Raw genomic sequence first — 9281 nt, 5'->3', positions numbered from 1 at the left:
ATATTTCCTTGCTTTAAAAATATCAAATCAAATACCTTTGCCACATAGTTATTGATTAACACTGAACTGGGTTTTCCATCTTATATTCAGTAATCTGAGCCATGAGCTTTAACAATCTTAAATCCTGAATATGGTTAAGATAAACCTACCCATCCCTTATACTGATATTAATTTCTCTATCCTTTTTAGGAAAATTTATGTTGTGTTTTCTTTTCACAATCACAACTTATGAGTAACAGTGACAGCTTCAGTGTTGTTCATTTAATAATAATAAAAATGTATTAAGCCTTTTCTAATGCAACTGACACACAAGCACCACTGAATTCTGCCAAATTATCATTTTCATTAGTTATGCTTGATTCTAAATTATAAATAGTACCAAAAACTAGAATATATGTAACCTAATGTGGTTCGTGAAATAGTGGTCCACCAAATTCAGCATTAGCCTTGAATGAAGAAAGTACACTTGTTTCTCAATTAAAGTACGCTTCACAAACATTTCATTAACCTAACTAAATTTATGTTGCTTGATTCAAATCAAATAACCTTAGGAACATCATTAGCAAAAATTTTTTCAGTACAAATATTAGTTTTGCCACTATATCGAAAAATACTTCCATCACCATCATTTTTATACATACGTGATTTTACATTACTCTCAATACTAATTCCATTTAAAATTTCATCTACGTTAATGTGAATATTTGCCTTTGTTGAATGAATAATTTTTTCCAATCTTTTCAAAGAATATTGAGCAACACGGAATTCTATTGTCTCTCCATCACAATACAATTATTATTTTTTGGCATAATATTTTGAATTAAAACTTTATAAAAACCAACTAATGCAACATTATTGTAGTAGATTATGGCAGGTACAGTCACTATTTTTTTCAGGACAGAAGTCGTATCACTCACTTGAAATAGATGACCCATTCACTAGTAATAACAATATTGTTAATTAAATGGAATCTGATACAGAACCAAATGTAATTTCCTGAGGTGCAATAAAAAAAACCAGCATGGCAAGTCCTTGCCTAATTCTATTTGATATGCAGTAACAGTATCAAGTGGATTTCAGAAAACAATCTTAATAACTGACAATTATATTCCAACTCCAGAATGGTTGAACTAGAATGAAATCAATTATCTGCAGCTTCAGAAACAATCAAGAACAGAATACCAAAAACATAAAGGAGATCAGTTTCTTATTGATGCAGTCAATCAGGTGAAGTAGAAAGGGAAGGTTCAGATGATAATGTATTGAAAACTAACGAAGAAAACAGTGAAAATGAAAAAATTATCGTTCCCTATCATATAATTTTACAATCAGTTAAAGTATACCAAAGTCCACATTACAAGTGGCCTGATTATAATCCTGCTATATTGACTATGCATTAATATGAAAACAAAAATTGAAAAAATTTACACACTCTGAAATTCTATAATTTGATTACACATTCAGTGAATGAGAAATACACCATGTATGAAATAAATATAAAGAAGGGAGAAAAATAGAAAAAAACATATAAGTTAAGGAACAGAACAAAGACGATAAAAATCTAGAAAAAGAATTTTGCATTGTGTCAAAAATGGTGACCTGCCAGTTACTTTAAATTTGTTTGATTTTTGCCAGTTGGATTCAATGGAGATAAATTCAGATTGCTGAGAAAGAATATAAAGGTATAGATGGGGTGACGAACTGTCTAACTATGCAACTCATTACTGTGGAAGTGTTAAACACAAAACTTGATGCTGTTGATTTATCAAATTATGTAGATACATTGTAAAAATCGGGATCATTATATTCTACTACTAATCAAACAAACTAAAATCAAGTAACTGTAAAAACCAAGAAATTTGATAAGAGAAATTGTTGTTGGCAATTTGTCAAAATTAAAACAGATTTATAAAAAAAGTTTCCATGAGAAAGCAAAAACATAGACAAAAACCAATTAAATGTTTTTAAATGACTCATATGTCTAAATTAATCTACAGAATAGCAGCGACTCATGGAGCATAATCAGCTGGAAATAAATATTACTGTATTGAGAAAGTAAAAATAACAGAAATTTTAATGAAATAATCCAGCAACTTCATTGTGAACAATACAAAAGAAATACCAGATGTGATGAGATTTTTGAATAACCCAAAATATACATTTACGAAAATTAAAAATGTGGTAAACGATTAATTATCACATTAATTAGTAAATTACTTTTGTACCTTTTGAAATGCATATGAGGCTGAACATTTTGTGGTCCATGAGCCAGACTAGATGGAAAGATTAGCTATAGGAGGTCAAGGTATTAAGCCCTTACAAGAAGTACATAAAGAACATAATGTTGCCTATAGGGATCATAAAGAGTTAGAAAAAAGATCTGAGGTAAATAAACAACCCAAATTGCTTGTAAAAGGAAGACTGCATGTTCCTGATGTGTCATTAGGAGGAAAATTCCCTGCAGCTGCAGTTCAAGGTACAATGTATGGAAAATGAAAATTAGGAATGGGTTAGTATTTGGATGCAAATGATTGGGGATTGTAAAGCAATTCATAAAATTTTAATATATATAAACGAAAAACTTCATATACCTTAAAAATTGCTGCCTAGTGCAAAACTAAACCAAAAACAATAGATATTAAAGTCAGTAATCAACAAATATGCAGTACTGAAAATTTATTATCTGTTGCTTAAACAAGGAAAATAGACTGAAAAACTGGCAGGAATTTGCTCATAACATTAGGTATACCTGCTGAGAGAAATATTGGAGAACATCTGACAACAGAGATAGAAGACCCTGGATTAATCCAAAATGAAGGCAATTTGTTCCCTTACTTTTGGCAGCAATGCTATATTATTATGTGGTAGAGCACCTGTTATTGCAAACATAGTTATAAATAAAAATAAAGGTGAGTAGGTAATGTAATAATATGAAACACATAATCATACAATGGAAAAGGGATTCAGGGTTAACAATGGTAATTACAAACAATAATTAGCATGCATGCTAATGATTAAGTATTTCGATATGGGAAAAGTGTTAACCAATTAAAATTAAACATTTTCATGGTGTTATCATGACTAATGTCGTTACCAGACAAACTGAAAAGTATCAAATGCTGAGTAGTAAATTCAGATATATCTGATGAAGCTCACACACATTGGATTCGCTACTATACGACAAATAATAGAAAATGTGTTTTTGACTAACTTTATGGAATCATTCCAAAGCAACTAGTTAACTGCTTGGGAAAAAATGAATTATACTGCAGTTTTGAGAGATTACTAAATTTTTGCCGAATTTACTAGTGTATATATGTTAAAGCTGATATCAGATAATTATAAATTCAATACTATTTTAAAGCTAATACATAAACACTTTTGGAAATAAGATGAATGAACAATGGAAGATTACAAAAGTTAAATGCTAAAATTGCAAATGTTCAACTAAATATAATTAACTAATTTCAAAAAAGATGTATGAAATATTTTTGAAAAAACTGAAGTATGCATTGACTTTAAAGGTAGAAGATTAATGGATGTAAAAGATCCTGCAACGGTTATGATGTTGTTCATAAACAATGCTTAGAAAACCAATTAAATAATCATGTTACAAAATCTAAGTGTGCAAGTATCTTAAGACAATACACTACCACAGCACATCTCAATGAAAAAAGTTAATCATTTTTGTAATGTTAACTATACCATTAAATCAGATATTGATGAAAGGACATAATGCAGGCATACAACTTTGACATTTCCTTAACACAGATACAACAGACAAGAGAATGTAGTACAGGGTAAACCATAAATTTAATTTTCTTATATGAATGGATGCAAACAAAGAAAGCACAGTTTTGAATATGATTTCAGGTGGAAGAGGATAAATTTTGTTGACAAAAATATATATAAGGATTAGATCATTTTGATATCATTGTAAATGTTTCTGATAAGTTACATGAAACAAATAACAAATATAATCAGTCAACAGTGCAACAAAGTCCAACTTCATGACTATAAGAAAAAATGATACAGGTGTAAAAGTAATTATATTTGGTGAAATATATTAACATTATTAAATTATGAATCTGTGTGAATGGAGAATGATATATGGTACTTGAATTGAAGAAAATTTACTAATGCGTTGAGTAACAAGTAAAAATGGAAGACAGAGGACTAAAGGACTTTGTGGGGTGTTTCTAACTAAAAGGAATAAATTTGTTAAATAATCTTTGATAGATGATGGCATACGAAGCATTTGAGAAGAAATGAATCAAGTAAATCAATGAGAAGAAATTTAAAAAGAATAAATGATAATTATTGTACTGTTGATTGTTTACAGCAGTCTAATCCTGAAGAAAGAGATACTCGAAACTCAAAAGGAACTTAGAATATAAATACAGAATGTAAATATTTTGTAGCTGGTCTTGATGTTTCTTCAGAATTTGATTTGGCTATTCCAGATAAAGATAAATGAAACAAAAATGTATCTGATGCTTTTGGAAAAATATTCAGAGGGACAACTCTAAGAAATCAACAGACAAATAATGGGGAAAAACTCTACAATTAGGAATTTAATGAACTTATGAAGAAATAAAACGTTATTCATTAATCAACTATCAATGAATTAACGCATGTGCTACTGAAAGGTTTAATAAAACATCAAAGGTAATACATGGATGAGATTTACTCTTCAAGGAATTATTTCTGTGTCTACTTAGTTATAAGACTGCCTGGTGAATAAAATAATACAAACATTCAGTTATAAAACTGATGTCAGTAGAAGTTAATGACAAAAATATAAGTTGACTGGTATTGTCTCTAATGATAATCCTAAATTTAAAATAGGAGATAACAGAAATTTTCAAACTGAAAATGTTATTCTTTCTAATGCGATCTTAAGGTATCAGATTGAGAAGAAGCAAAATAAATTTCTATCAACAGGAGGAATGTGAAACTAATAATTCAGATATATATGCTGTTGGATAAGGTTTGAGAATGGAAGGGGATAAACTATATTGCTGGGTATTAATAATTCATATAACAATTTGGTAAATAACGATAATGTTATGTTACAGAAGATATCTTACATCTTGTACAAGTTGTTGCCCAGTACATCAAGTAATTAATGACAAGTATTTTGTTCAAAAATTATCATTGTTGTCCCATTGTTCTGTCATTTTATTGTACAGATTAATTGAGTTAGGATTGTATTCGATTTTTATAATTTCTTCACAACTTGAATGTATATCTTCAAGTCCACATAATTATGTCTGTAGGTTTCCTCTTTGAAATCGACTCACAGAGAAGTCATAGAAAAATTAATCATTAAACGATCGTAGAACAAAAATATGTTTCTCAAATTACTATTTTCATTTGGTACAGCAATATGTGGTTGCATTTCTCTTAAAATTTCTACAAGCACATCCTCTCGTCCTTTTAAGTTTTTAATTTCTTCTCTTCAGTATGCAGACAGCCAGTTCTTTATCAATTTGTAGATGTTCAATATTATCTTGAAAGCTTCCGACTTTTCTTGCAGTTTTTATACTCCCTGTTTCTGAATGAAAGGTAAAATTTCTTTTGTTATCTGTTTGGTAAACTTTTCACGAAGAGGCATATTTGATTTGAGTATCAACTGGTATAGTTCAGATTCCTTCATAAATATGATTATTTATTTAATTGTTAGTAAAGCCCAGTAAATCACTGTCTCTGATATGTTATCATATAATGTTTTATCATCACTACCCACATGTTTCGGAGTTGCATCACCGGTGCTTTTATACTCCAATAGGTCTGCAACCTCCTTAGCTTTAGGCCAAGGATTGTTCTCTTTATCAAATATCACAAACAGGTCCTTATTATTGTAAACAGTCCTGTTATTCTCCTGAATAAATTAATATATATTGACACCCTTTGAAGACTGACCCAGCAGTCCGTTCATCATGTGTGCTAAGGCATTAAATTTACTTCTAATTGGTTCTATTCACATGAAAATAATATTTCACAGGAAGAAATTATTTAAGTGTATTCATATTCTAAAGCAGCAGAACCATTATTTCTAATTCTGCATTAATGTAGATTGTAATTATTCAACGATTTGATAAAAGCTGACTTGATTTCATTTTTTAGATCTTACAGAGGTAGGGTCGGTACATTTGGTTTTAATGTTTTGCCTCAGTGTAATCAAGACTATAATTATTTAAATATTAATGTAAATTTCATTTCATTTTTGAATAATTTTCAGTTGCTGGCCTCACATCAGTTGAGATGCCATAAAGAATAAAGAACATAAAATAACCCACATACAAATACAGGGACTCAGAAAATACATGTAAAGAAATGCAAACAATTATTCGCGATTTTTTAAAAAAGGTATTATAATTTCTTTTATGTTGATGAAAATTTATTTTTTCATAAGAGTTTAAATTATTACCCTCTTGGAATCTCCATGACTATACCACAAAATATCATTTGCAATCATTACTTTTTATTCAAATATCTTTCCACCAAGTATGTAAATTTAGGTGATATTTGATCCTCTGAATGGATTCACACAATTTTACGATTAGGGCCAGCAAACATTTTACACCTGGAAATGGATAGTTTTTCATCTTGGTACTAAACATAAATATGAAAAATTATGAAGCTACAAACCTAAATTTTATTATATTAAAAAGTAGAGCAATGTAATTAAGATACTGATGTATTCTAACAAGAGTAAGAATCAGCTTATTGCTCTCATCAACAACAAAAACAACAGTAAGTGGTAAATGTAACTGTAAAAGATCTGAAAACTGTAGCAAAAGGAAGTAGGAATTTAAGGCTATTCTATAGTAAAAAGGGAGAAACTTACTGTATGGTTTGATTATAATTTTGAAAAGATGTGCTTTCAAGAATTATACAAATTATATCCAAAACTGAAACATCTGGAAATAAAGGTATTGTATTAAAAGAAAAGGACTATATAATGAAGCAGGATGGATATTCATATGAGTACACTATATACTGCTACTGATTTTATTATCAAACTTAAAGATAAAATTAACTGGGGAATTATATTAACCAAACAATATCTATCTGTAGATTTTATAGGAGAATTTCAAGCAAAATAAGGTTGGCTGCTTCATCACATCAAAACTTAAATCATAAATTTGGAAGAAAATTTAAAGGTAAATTTTCTTGTGATAGTATATCCACAAAATGAAATAGAATTACAAGAAAGAAAAGATTGTAATGTGATACAACAACGAAAATTGAGTAAAAACTTCATAAGAGAATATAAAAGGAAATACAATGTGTACATGGTTCAAGGAATCAAAAAAATATCTAAAGTTTTATAAGAGAATTTCAGGATGGAATTTATATCGCATGATCAAAAATTATCTGAATAGTTCATGAGAAACTTTCAAGACAAGTTATACTTTGGTGGTATTTCAAATCAACAACTATTATCGCTAGATTTTATGGTATAATTTCAAGATGGACTATAAACAAAATACTGTATCAGGTATGTAAAAAATATTTGAAGATCTTATGAGAGAATTTCCTGGCAAATTGAACTATGAGGATATATCAAGTGATCAAGTTCTGTCTGAAGTTTTTAAATCAGAATTTAAAGATAGAGTTGACTGGGATTCCATTTTGAAACATAAAATTTATCTCGATCTTTCAAACAAAAATAATAATTTCTTATTAAAAAAAATGAGGAACCTGAATTCAGAAAATGCTTTTTATATGCTTAATCGATCACAATCACCATTTGTGAAAATGAAACATAATTATACATTTCATAATGAATCTGTTAGTAAACTTATAGGATTATTCTTCTTGTCCAATATGTAGAAATGTTACATGAATATAAATACAGCCAGTTTAAGATTAAAATAGCAAAAGGAATAGAACATATAATTTTTATAGTCTTGCATCATGGCTGCCCTTATACTATGTCAGCCTGATGAAGATTAATTGTATCACTTATCAACTTTTCTTATGTGTAATCATTAAACATTTTAAAATAATTATAATAGCAAACAATGAAAAAATTTTAGCTGATTCTCAGGAACAACTTTATTGAGTTTGGATCATAATTAAGACTTAATAGTTCTTAAAGACCTAGATGCATTTTCGTAATATTGTTCACTTCTTTTTGTAGGCTTCTTCTTTGTCCTTTAATCAAATAATAATTATATTCATCGCCATCATTGTAAAATCTTAAAAGGTCTTAAAATTTCGTCAGTTGACTGAAGAACAAATTGCAGAGCTATTTTTTCGCTTTTTTACTAATGTTAATCATTTTATTTAGTTGCATAGAATATTTTGTCTGATTTTAGTACCAAATCATCCTTAATTTTATTGAGACCTTCAAAAGGATTTACTTCAACTTTATTCTTTTTCTATATGATCTATTACACTGTCTTATAATGCATTACATTACTTTATATTCTCCATGTTTATGAACTGAAGGCAAAGCTTCACTATTAACCCATTTTTTAAATAAACTAGATTTGTCCTTTTTGAATTTAAATATTGAAGGATACAGTCCAGAGACTGAATCATGGACACCTAAGATCAGTATCTGCATGATTTTGTATAGCATTTGGAGATTTCTTACACTCTAAAATTTCAGCAATGTCCTCAGTCTTAATCAAAGGATTTTTTGTTTATCAATTATCATAATTGGTTATTTCCCATTGTATGCAAGCTCCTTGTTGACGAAATCTATAACTTACTCCATTTAATAAAAAGCGTTTTTTATCAGAAATATTATTTAGATCTGTCATATTTTAGAATACTTCAGGTCTATATAAATGATGGTAGTTGTACCATTGTTGCTTGCGAAAATGGTAGTAGCAGACAATAGAAGTAAAACAATATAGTATTTGAGAGATTTGGTTGTTTGTATATTCCATCAATGCCTGGAGCAGTTCAAATGATTAATGATGCATTCAGAAGAAAATTAATGTTTTCCAATTATGAAATAATCTTGAGGTATGTAGTGAGTAAAATGCAAAAATTTTAAATTTTACAAATAGTCCTAGATGTGGTGTAAATCATATCTTTAGTAACTACAGAACCAGTACTTATAAATGGAATAAAAATTATAAAATTTATTATAAAGGAGCAAATGCAAATTAAGAAGTAACAGAGGCAGCATTTCGGTTACGCCATAATTATATTGCTGTTCAGTTTGTCGGTGATAGCAAAAGCACTATATATTAATTACAAGTAAAAAACAAGTACATACAGAAAATGAGCATTTGATCATCTTCAGAACATCATTT

Source organism: Schistocerca cancellata, chromosome 3, assembly GCF_023864275.1.
Source record: "Schistocerca cancellata isolate TAMUIC-IGC-003103 chromosome 3, iqSchCanc2.1, whole genome shotgun sequence".
In the NCBI taxonomy this organism is placed as follows: Eukaryota; Metazoa; Arthropoda; class Insecta; order Orthoptera; family Acrididae; genus Schistocerca; species Schistocerca cancellata.
Note: the sequence above shows the minus strand (reverse complement) of the source record.